Consider the following 12,239-nt stretch of genomic DNA (forward strand, 5'->3'; position numbering starts at 1 on the left):
GGATCAATGTGACCTATGTACAAGCTACATTCTGGACAAAAAAAGTGAGAACTCATTGACGTGCCAGGTCCATCAATTACTTTCTTCAGCATTTGCTGAGAATGGGGAAGAACAGGCCTTTCGAAAAACAAGTCAATAATCTTAACCAAATCCAGAAGTACTGAAAATGTGAAGCTGAGCTGGACAGCATATTTTAACACCATGAGCAGAATATCTTCCTTGTGACGGTAACTCTGTTTTCAATGATTTCACTAAAGAGTTCACTTCGTACTGGTGCATCACAAGCAGAATCCGAAAAGCCAGGAGCTTCTAGCTCTTGGACTTCCTCTTGTGCAAGTGGCTGGCTGTAGTCCTCTTGTCCAGAATGTTCATCTAGTGCATCTGGCTGGCTGAACTCCCCACCTTGATCATAAACTTTCTCTTGGGCGTCTGGGCTATGAACTACCTGCAAACAAATATTTGTGGGCATGCACCAATTACCGCAAACACCACTTGAAATGGGATCAAACGGTGAGGGCGGAAGTTGGCGAGAGCCCTCTTATGCTACCTTTGGCAATAAAGACTGCCCGAACTGAGGCCCTCATTAAGTACAGGGTGTATTATGTCTGCTACTATGGACAGGCTGGTGGACACACTCAAGGTTCGGTTACACTAGTTACACTACACATAGATACCCCTGAAAGCTGAAGATTGAACAGCTGTTGCCGTAGCTCAGTTGTTAGACCATCCGACACGAAACTCAGGAGGTCGTCCCACAAGTAATATAAAATAGCCCCACAAGTTTCAATGAAATTGAGCAAGCAGTTCAAAAGTTCACTGTTTAGGGTGGTGTCCTCCCTTAAGCGATAAAATAATCACGCTATTAATCTCCCATTGATCATAACAAAGTGGATGTTTGGGCTTCTTGGTGTATCATTTTACAAAAAGACAGCGCAGAAGAACACGATGTACAAACGAGCACACAGGACAAGCACTCGTCCTGTGTGCTCTTTTCTACGCCCTGTTGTTCTGTGCTATGTCTTGTAAAACCCCATTGATCAACACCACAAATTAAAAAATGAGAACATCGACCATGCTCCTTGGTTTGTGATCAACTGTTGGCTTAATTCCTTCATGTATGAATAACTACATAATGGTTTATGTGATGCAAAACAAAAGAATTGCCTGTGGCCATCTGCTTAGACTGTGAAAATATGTGCTGCTTCCATTTGCACGCGTTGATGCCGCTTAGACTTTCAAATACAGGAAGATTCGAGTGGGAACGTCGCGTATGCTTATCAAGTCTACGTTTCCGCGGAGGTCACATTCGCGCATATCCGTGCTGGACATTTGAAGACTGATGACAGACTGCACGATCTTCCCGAGGTTCCATGCCATGTGCACCGACTGGTGTAGCGGGTGCTTCGGCGCTGCACTCTTGGCTCGTTATGCTGCCATCCAGATTAAGATCATGGGAACTGCTGCCTGGTTGGGATTTCTGCAGACAGCGCCATATTCGGTTACTTTTCAGCACTTACTCTACGCACTCCAGTTGAAATAAAGCTTGACTTACTGCCGCATCTGCTATTCACATCCGTGCCGATGAATCTGTAGACCTGGCAACGCAGAACTTCCCACTAGGATTCAAGTACTTCTTGTAATGTCTGCGCTTTTTGCGTTTTTTCAGTGGTTCCATTATTGTTCTTCCAGTCGCATCCGCATTGAGGGGGCACCTTGTGGGATACAATGCTGATGCCAAAAGTTGCAGCGACCGAGCACGACGGTTGCTCTGCCCCCCACCTCCGCATCGGTGTGATGATGCTGATACTGCCAATGTCTATGTGGGCAACGTTGATGTGGGTCTTCTCTTTGCATCGGGTTGCCGCTGGCTCAAAAGCGCGGTGGGGCAAAATAGAGTATTACTAAACAACTTAACAATGCATCTTGCTCCCAAATACTTTCATTCATTTTTTAACTATACTGCGACTAACCTTATACGTTGTCAGGACACGATTAATTAAATTTTATTGTGTTAAGCAAAATTTTATAAATTAGTAAACTTAAACAACGTCAAATAAAACAATTGTATTTACAATGTTTGACTTAGTGTACAAAATGAAAGACAACACAAAATATAAATAAAAATCCCAACGTGCAGATATTTACTGAAGCACAGTTTATTCAGTCTAGCTGGAAAAGACATCAAAAACAATTATGCCAGCAACACTGGGCATGCGATCGCCAGCCTGCCAATTGTCATTTTTCACTGTCGACTCTACCAGGTGGTACGCATGTGGGCTTTGGTGCATGCTTATGATGTTTTGGCGTGTACTGGTGGTGCGTGTGGAGCGTTGAAGCGGCAATGATAATGCACTAGTGATGCAAAACTATCGGAAAATTGACTATCGATAGTATCGATTGTTTTTTTTGAAACTATCGATAGTGTAAAAAAACCATTGATAGTATTATCAATAGCCTACTATCAATAGTAATACTATTGATTTTAATATAGATAGTAATAATATCGATTCTACTATTCATAGTGTTACTATCGATAGTAGAATCAATAGTATTACTATCGATAGTGTTGCTGTCGATAGTACAACTTGCGATAGTACCGCTATTGACAGCAAGACTCTATAGTGAAACTGTCTATAAGAAGACTATTGCTAGTAACAATATTGATATTATGCATTTGTTGGCCAGCGATATGACCAAAACTTTCGCGATACCTGATTGGTTTGGCGGTCTCATGAGGCTTAATGCCCTGAGACTCAGGCTATGAGGGTTGCCGTAGTACAGGTCTCCGGGTAAATTTCGACCACCTGTGGTTCTTTAACGTGCACTGGGACAGTTCAGAAAAATACCTAGAACTGCATCCGATGAAAGAACAAACAGCACAAGTTGTGCTGGCTTGCTGACGTAACCGCTGCAGAAATGGTTTTCGCACACATGCTTCGCAACTAGGACATGCAAAAACTAACATTTTATCCAGCAACTTTACGTAGGGAACGTCTGCAGAGCTCGGCGAGGCATAGGCCATGAAAACGGGCGAGTCCTGTCAGCAACTCATACCATAACATACATACCACACACTTGGGAAACCAAGTTTAGGATGCAGTGTGTATGGGTGGTTGATTTTAAAGGCATCGATTGTACTATATATAAAAAGTAGTATTGATACGGCTATCGACAGCACTATCAATAGAACTATCGGCAGTACTATCGATAGTACTGTCGGTACGGCTGAATTTCGATGGAGGCAAAATTCTAGAGGCCTGTGTACTGTGCGATGTCAGTACATGTCAAAGAACCTGTGGGAATCCTGGCTTCCCGCCGTTGCCTTTGCGCAGCTGTTGCCGGCTTCCCGCGTTTCCCTTGCTCCCGCCTCAGGCAATGGAGAGGCGGTTAAGTGACTAATCACTGTCATTTGGCCACAGCTCCGCCCCGGCTCCCCAACGGCCTTTGCCACTGGTGCCTTTTGGCGGGAATTCGGGACCCGCTAGAGCGGCCACGCGCCGCACGACCTTCTGAGCGGGGCCCAGAGAGAGATCCCTCCAGACAGCGTAAGGTGCGTACGCTACTGTTTGTCCGAGCCGGCCTTTGCCATTCGGACCAGTGCATACTCGAGCTCGCCCGCACGTGTCCTCTGACCTACAGCGTCTCGAGCCTGTCCAGCGGGGTCCAGCGACCTCCGACAGGCGTACCTTGCATTGACTGCCCACTCTCTCTTGCAACCGGCCCAACGGTCGACACGAGAGAGATCACAGCACTGCCGCGGGGACATTCTCCTGCAGCGGCGTGCTAGCGACACGCATTGCTCTAGTCGCTTCGTGCACGCAGGGGAGCCTTGCTCCTCACACGCCCCTGGGACGGGGTGACTATTGAGTGTTTGTGTATCTGCTGAAGGACGACGTGAATAAACGTCTCCTTTGTGAACTTGGAGGCTTATTTCTTTGTGGCGAATCGCTCTCCTCCCTGGGGAGGTTGAGTGCGCCGCATCGGTGTCCCAGGGTGTGTGTGGTGACGGCTGATTGGGGCCCTTGGCTCGCGCGAAGCCCGAACCCGCAGTGGTTGGTGGCCTGTGTCCACTTAGAAGCCCACAACTGGCGCCCAGCGTGCTAAGTCATTGGCGCTTACGCCTTTGATGACACATTAGCTGAGCAGGTCGCCTTGCCGATCGCGCTTGCGCACCATGTCTACCACCCTCAGCTGGGCACTAGGCAACTACATGTCGGCTCCCTACGGAGTTGTAGCGTCGTTTGATCCGCTGGCTGCTGTTCCTTCGAATAGCCAGACACAGTGGTTGGCCGTGGCCCCCATTGGGGTTTACGGCGACACAACTCAAAATGTCGACCACGTGGCTCCCATTGGAGCTGTATCGGAAGCACCCAGCGGTGCATCCGCTGGTCACATGCCTCAGCTGTGCAAGCTTTCTGCCCAGTGCGAAAGCAGTTCGTGTCAAGCTGCCGCAACCGGCAGTTTCGAACAGCAGCAGCCGTGCCCTGCGAGCAGTCAGTTCTGCTTTGGGAACGGTGAGGTGCTGGCCCGGTTCCCTGTGGAAACCGCGCCGCTCATCGAACTAGGAGCCTTGCCTCCCTCGTTCGTGCAGCCCGCCCAAACCTCCACTGAGGCCGGGGCGCAGTCGCTGCTAGCCAGTGCTCTCAAGATGATCCAGTCGCTGTCAGGGGCGGTTGGGATGCTTTCAGCCACGCCGAAGTTGTCTCACCCCGCGGTCAAGTTGCCCATGCCAGCATACCGCGGGTATGATGACCTACTCAGTACCCGGGATTTCCTTGAGTCCTTCACCCATTACCAGAGAACTATGGGTCTCACCGAGCAGGTGGTGCTTGCACACATCATCCCCGCAGCGCTGACTGACACGGCAGCTCGGTGGCATCGGCTTTCCGGCCACCATGCAGCGACTCTTGAGGAGTTTTGTGCAGCATTCCTGCGCGAATTCCTGCCCGCTGACTACGAGCGTAGGATGCAGCGAGAGCTGGAGCTCCGTACTCAGGCTCCGGAGGAGTCGCTGCAACAGTATGTTCGCGCGATGGAAGACCTTTTCTCAATCGCCGAGCCCAGAGCCTCAAACGAGGAGCGTGTCGAAAGGACAATCAGGTAGGCACATCCGGCCTTTTCTTCTTACCTGCGCGGCGGCCGATTCCGAGATTTGGAGGAGCTGGCCGCCGAGGCAGAGCACATTCAAGGCGACATTCTCGCCGCGCGCACCTATCGTCCGCCACCGCCGGAAAGCGAGGCCCTTGAGCCATGCTGTGCATGGAGAGGGGCCTTGCCCTTACCCAACCGGCAACCACCCGCACAACCTGCCTTTGCAGCTGTTAGCGGGCAAAACGATGCATGGGAGTTGAGCGACAGAGCTCTCGATCCCTACTCGTACAGGATCGAGACGGGCAGCCTGCGCTGCACCATTTTCTGAAGCGCGTGCTGAGGGGCGCAGTGAAGTTCGCGGTGCGGTAGTTTGTTTGCCGCATCCGGTCGCGTAGTGGAATGCCCATTATGTGCTTTTCTTTGGCCCTCCGCACAACCACACAGAAAGGGGTCAGTGAACCCAGCGGGAGAAGGGAGGCGCCGAATGGCGGGGGATTACAGGAGACGTCAAACTCCCCTCATGGACGGAGTCGTTAGGTGGCATCCTGTGTGCACATGTGTATGGCGAGGCTGACCCGCGTCACAGTGCGTGGCTCTTTGTACCATGTCTGCAGCGGCATGCTTTGACATATTGTCACGCTAGCCGCAGGCATGAGGAGCGACGATGAGAAACAGATGAGTTGAAATGGCTTTCCTGGAACTTGGGTCAACCGGACGTTGGGAAAGTGGGAAAGTGAATGTTTGCAAAGCTCGCAGCAGTGATATTAGAAAGTGTACATGTGTGCACGGTGTCGCGAGGGGCTACCTTCTTTCCCCAATCATTCATTGGGTGTATTTTCCTTTCCCCAATAAGTTATTGGGTGGATGTTTGTACAGTACCTGATTGGTTATTCTCTCACCGAGGGCGGGGACATAGGATTTAAAACCCGCTGCTTCGGCAGGACCGAGGGCTGGTTTCGTCACGTAGAACTAAGAGCCAGTCAAGTGTAAATATCTTTTCTCCTTGCTTTTAATTGTTATAAAAAGTTAACCTCTCCCAAAGTGTCCTCTTGCAATGTGATTGAGCAATTCGAATCTTCAAGACGCCAAGAATCCTACAACAATCATCTTTAACCCAATTTCCCTCTACGAGATCAAGAGGGAATCCAACTGGCGCCAAGCGCTCCAACGCATAGCGGACGGGAAAACCCTTTGGTCGTGCAGTGGGCGGACCCAGGCAGGGAGAGGTGCCATTGTCCCACGACCAAGCTCGCGGCGGTGTGCACTGTTTTCGCTGCCAAGAGAGAGGCCACTTAGCAAGAGAATGCACCGTAGCCAGGCCTCCTGCGAGGCAGGGAAACGGCGGCGGGGGTCGGTCGTAAAGGGACCACCGGCCCAATCTCTACTAATTCCCTCTGTGTATACAGAGCAAGCTGCCTTGCTAATGCGCACGCACCGTTTATTCCGGTCACCATTGCTGGCCGCGAATTTTTGGCACTACTGGATACGGGAGCCAGCGCTTCCTTGTTCAGTGAAGAGGTGTTGTTTCACTTGCAAAAGCACTCTGTGCATTTGCGGGACTGCCGTACGGCATTCAACCTTGCGAAAGGCGTAGCCCATTCGGCTGGCGCCGCGAGGCTGACTGTCAGGTGGGGAGAGCTGACGAGACGCACGCGTTTCATCCATCTCCTAGGGCTCAGTGTGCCCATGATTCTTGGAAGGGACTTTCTCCTGAAAAACGGGATCGTGGTGGACATTGCGAATAGCGGCTATCGCGACGGACCATTTTCCCAGCTTAAGCCGTTCATAAGCCCACCGGCGTCAGTATCTGCCTGCGCAGTGAAAGCGTTCGGAGAGTGCCGTGCACGCTCAGTAGACGGGGCCCGCACCCTTCTGTCGAGCGTTCTGTCGTTCAGCCTCCCCTTTGGGACCGAGCGGCGCGGCATGACCAGGCACCACATCCGCTGGCCGCCTGTGCAGTAACATTGGATGACACACAGAAGGCTCGTTTGACAGCGCTATTGCGTCAGTATGATGAGCTCTTCACGGATCAACCTGGCTGTACCACTTTAGTGAGCCACAAGATTCACACTGGAGCTGCGCTTCCTTTGAAGTGCAACGCTAGACCCATCAGCCTTGCGAAAAGGCAGGTGATTGATGGGTTGCTGGATGAGATGCTGTCGGCGGACATTATCTGTCGCTCGTCCAGCGCCTGGGCGTCTCCAGTGGTGTTGGTGCCTAAGAAAGATGGCAGCCATCGTTTGTGTGTGGATTATCGGCGTCTGAATGCGCCAACTCGCAAGGATGCCTATCCGCTCCCGATGATCAGCTCAATCGTAGGAAACCTGGGCAGTGCGCGGTACTTTTCCATGCTAGATGCCTCCAAAGGTTACCTACAGGTCCAGATGGCTGACACTGACCGGTCTAAGACCATGTTCACGTGCCACAGAGGGCTGTTTGAGTTCACTCGTATGCCCTTTGGCCTCTGCAATGGTCCTGCGACTTTTCAGAGGCTCATGGATCGCATCCTAGGGGAAAAGAAATGGTCCCACGCCATGTGCTACCTAGACGATATCGTGATTTATTCACGAACCTTCGATGAGCACTTAGGCCACATTGCCGACGTGCTCGAGAAGGTACGGGCTGCCGGGATGACTTTGAATCCTGCAAAAGCCCAAATAGCGCGGACCCGGATTCAGTTACTAGAGTTCACGCTGGGCGAGGGCTCCATTGAGCCTGATGTGGAGAAACTTCGAGCCATACTCGAATTTCCCGTGCCCAAGGATGTGCGTGGCCTCCGCCGTTTTTTGGGAATGGCCAATTTTTATCGGTCGTTCATCCCGTCCTGTGCCCGCATGCAGGCACCCTTGACCAAGCTCTTGGGAAAGACTGCAGAGTGGCGATGGGGGCGCGAGCAAGAGTGATCCTTTCGCCTCCTGTCTAGTGCCATTGCCGAGACAGCGCAGCTCAGGCTACCCGACCTGACCAAACAGTTTGTAGTCCAGACTGACGCGAGCGATCTCGGTTTAGGAGCAGTTCTCCTACAGGAATACGATGGCGTGTTGCAACCGCTGGCCTTTGCCAGCCGCTCCTTGCTGCCAGTAAAGTTCCACAGGTTCTTTCGTCTTCCTTATTGCACCAGCGGTGCCCCGTCAGAGACGGTTTGTTCCAACTGGAAGACTGAAGCTCTTCGCACCAGGGGTGCCCGTCAGAGACGGTCTTGTGTTCAGTTGAGACGCAGGGGTAAGGCGAACACTTCAAATTTTATGTACAGTATTTACAATAGATACAAGTTAAGGCACTAGAGACAAATTAAAACAGCAAAGGACAAACAACAAAAGGGCGGAACTGGCTAATACTAGGGGAGGCCCCTACTCGGCGTTGCCGATGATGCGTAGCATCTCACCTTAGCGCAGAACCCTGCTTCCAGCTCCGGGGCCCGGTTTTAAAGCCCTAAAGGCCCGGCCCACAATTCGTAGCTTCCAATCATGTTGTGCTCTCAACATGATTGGTTCTTCAAGGGCATGGCCAGCCCTCCGGCTTCAACAAGGTAAAACCACCCTCTCTACCACTAAATAAACATAAAAACAAACACAAATACACATTCGTGCCAGAACGTGCGCGAATCGGTTCTGCGGGGCGGGTGGACACCCGTACTTCTTGGCGCGTTCGCGAGTGGCCGCGTTCCAAGAAAGGAGACGCTCCGCTTTGAGTGCCCTCGCGAACGCTACCGATCCCTTACACTGCCCTTGGAGAGGAATTATTCCGTGACCGAGAAGGAGTGCCTTGCCATTGTGTTTGCACTGTGCAAATTCGACATCTACCTTGATGGAACGCAATTTTTGGTGCAGACAGACCACAGTGCGCTCAGTTGGCTGATGCGGCTCCGCGAGCCTGCGGGTCGGCTGGCGCGCTGGGCTCTCCTGATACAGCATTACGACTTTTCGGTGCAGTATCGAAAGGGGAGCACGAACGTGGTAGCTGACACGCTATCCCGTGCCCCACTCGCCAGCGGAGCCTTGACGCCTGTAGGCGGAGGGGGCGAAACAGCAGACGAGCTGCCGGGCGGCAAGGAGGGGGAGCCCGTTAACCCATTCCGCTAACCAGGCAAGCAGCGCTTCTCAAAGTGGACGAGAGGCAAAGCTCTTCGTGAGCGCCTCGGAGGTGCCGACGCGAACGGAATTTTTGGCTGCAAACCTGAGTGGGGACGAGACCAGGCTCCCCTCTGGGATGACTGGAATCGTTTTCAGCCGTAAAGAGCTACTGAAAGCCCAGCAAAATGACCCCTTTTGTCGCGAGGTGAGCGACGGTCTAAGGGAGACGGTGCGCCGTGACGCTACTGGTATTGTAGTGGGCGCAGGGGGGCAGAAGCCAGCGTGTGTCGCGGCGAACCCCGGGGTTTCATATTTGCTGGACCATGACGGGCTCGTGCTGAAGTACATAACCACCGATAACGAGTCCATTGATCCATTCAAAATGGTTATCCCCAAAAGTCTGAAAGGCGCCCTGTTGCAAGCACTACACCACTTCACCCTACCATCCCCAGTTCAACTTGACCGAGCGAATCAACCGAACACTCAAGCCAATGCTGGCGGCCTTTGCCAAGTGTCAAAAGGATTGGGCAGACCTTTTGAGTTTGGTTTGGTTTGGTTTAGTTTACGGGATTTAACGTCCCAAAGCGACTAAGGCTATGAGAGACGCCGTAGTGGAGGGCTCCGGAAATTTCGACCATTTGAGTGAGTTCGCGTTCGCCATTCAAACAGCTGAGAATCGCTCAACTGGTTTCTCTCCCACCTTCATCAATTTCGGGAGGGAGCTGGCGAATCCGATGTCAAACGTCGTGCATAGCCAGCTCGGGGATGAGCAGACGCAGGCAGACTGCTCTGCTTATGTGTCGACGCTTCAGGACCAGCTTGGTCGGGCTCTCAACAGAGAAAGGCAGAGTTTGGCGGCAGCCAGAGCCCAACAGAAGGCTCAATATGACCGCAAGCACCGCCGCCTGACTTTTCAGGTGGGTGATCTTGTCCTGAAGCGCAACCACGTCCTTAGCGATGCGAGCAAGGGGTTCTCAGCCTCGCTCGCTCCTAAGTGGCTTGGTCTGTACCGAGTGGTCAGAGTCTGGACGCCACTCGCGTGCCTGCTGGAGGATTCCCTTACGGGGAAAACCAGCCGAGCCCACATCGCAGACCTGAAGGCCTATGCGTCACAGTCTGACAAGCTTGCACCGGTACCCATTGGTATCAAAGGCAAGTGCAAAGGCACAACTGGTGCTGCGGAACACAAGCGTACGGAGCACCGGTACAATCTGAGGCAACGGTCACCGGTGTGATTGATGCCGGACGGCGGACTTTTCCGCAACCCAAGGCACGCAGCCTCAGCTAGCTGGCGAGCTTTCTTGTCAGGCCCTACCCAGGTGAAGCACGGTGTGTTATTTTTTTTGTTTTTGCAGCATGCTCAGTTCCATCCTTGATGTTTACCTATTTATTTATTTGTTTGTTTTAGTCAGCTTTTAGCCCTTTCATTTCCTGTTTGTTCGTTCTGTTTTCGTTCCAACGTTCCGAGGTGTACATAGTCAATATGAGTATGTGTTCGCATTCAGTTTTTTTTACCAGACTTGTACATAGGCAAACTTCAGCCCGCTCATGCTTGCTCTTATCTTCTAGAAACAATAGATGGGTGTCCTTTGTACGGCGCGCCTTTTCTCATTTCCAGCCCGACTGTGGGTGGTTGGCTCGTTAAGGAGCCGTGTCTCGCGGCGCGTGTTGTGTGCGGCCGGTGTGGAGGGGATGGTTGGGGTGGTGTGGAGTATGGAAGGTGCACCCTTTGACCCTCGCCACAGCGCCTCAGGACGCTTCTGATGAGGGGATCGTTGTCGCCGACCAGCGTTCGCACACGTGCTGGTGTATGTGTGTTTGTGGCTGTGGCTTTGTGCGTGCGTAACCATGAGGCAAGGCGACGGCTGTGAGTTGTGCCGTTGTGTGCTTCTGCGTGAGCGCGGGGATGAGAAGGACCTCTTGCTGTTGCCAAGTTTACACATCAGGACACCGCCGAACGTCCGCACCCGTTTCAACCGGCGTCAAAAGGGTACACTAGCTGTCTCGTACCCAAACGTGACGTCGTGTCTGAGGGCGCGCGGTTAGTGCTCTGCCGCGGCACCGTCGTCATCAATGGAAAGAAGACCATCATCAGTCATCGGCCCTCTCAATCCATTCAACTTGAAGTCTGCGAGCGGTGAGTCGCCGACAGGCCCACTGGGCCACGCCACCGAACTTTGAGGCTGTCATCTACCTGTCCCATAGTTGTACAGTTGTATCCACATCGCCTTGTGTACCGTGTATATAATCGGCATGCTGTTTAGGGTTCTTGAAGTGTACGCCAGTGTTTGTTTGTTTGCCTTGTTTCCTTTGTTTGTGTGTGTGTGTTTTTAGTTTGTTATGGCTGGAACTGAAGAGTAGATTTTTTGTGTATTGATTTCTTTATTTTGCCGCGTGGTTTGCCGATGGGTAGGAGGGCATTTAAGAAGAGGGGGATGTAGGAATCCTGGCTTCCTGCTGTTGCCTTTGCGTGGCTGTTGCCGGCTTCCCGCGTTGTTTCTCCTCTTTCCCTTGCTCCCGCCTCAGGCGATGGAGAGGCGGCTAAGTGACTAATCACTGTCATTTGGCCACAGCTCCGCCCCGGCTCCCCAACGCCCTTTGCCATTGGTGCCTTTTGGTGGGATTTCGGGACCTGCTAGAGCGGCCGCGCGCCGCGCGACCGTGGGAAGGTGCGTACGCTACTGTTTGTCCAAGCCGGCCTTTGCCGTTCGGACCGGTGCATACACGAGCTCTCCCGCATGTGTCCTCTGACCTGTAGTGTCTCGAGCCTGTCCAGCGGGGTCCAGCGACCTCCAACAGGCATACCTTGCGTTGATTGCCCACTCTCTCTCGCAACAAGCCCAATGGTCGACACAAGAGAGAGATCACAGCACTGCCGCGGGGACATTCTCCTGCAGCGGCGTGCTAGCGGCGCACATTGCTCTAGTCGCTTCGTGCGCGCAGCGGAGCCTTGCTCCTCCCGCGCCCCCGGGACGGGGTGACTATTGAGTGTTTGTGTATCTGCTGAAGGACGACGTGAATAAACGTCTCCTTTGTGAACTTGGAGGCCTATTTCTTTGCGGCGAATCGCTCTCC

This window comes from Amblyomma mixtum, chromosome 3 (assembly GCF_055824585.1).
Source record: "Amblyomma mixtum isolate Tamu chromosome 3, ASM5582458v1, whole genome shotgun sequence".
Lineage (NCBI taxonomy): Eukaryota > Metazoa > Arthropoda > Arachnida > Ixodida > Ixodidae > Amblyomma > Amblyomma mixtum.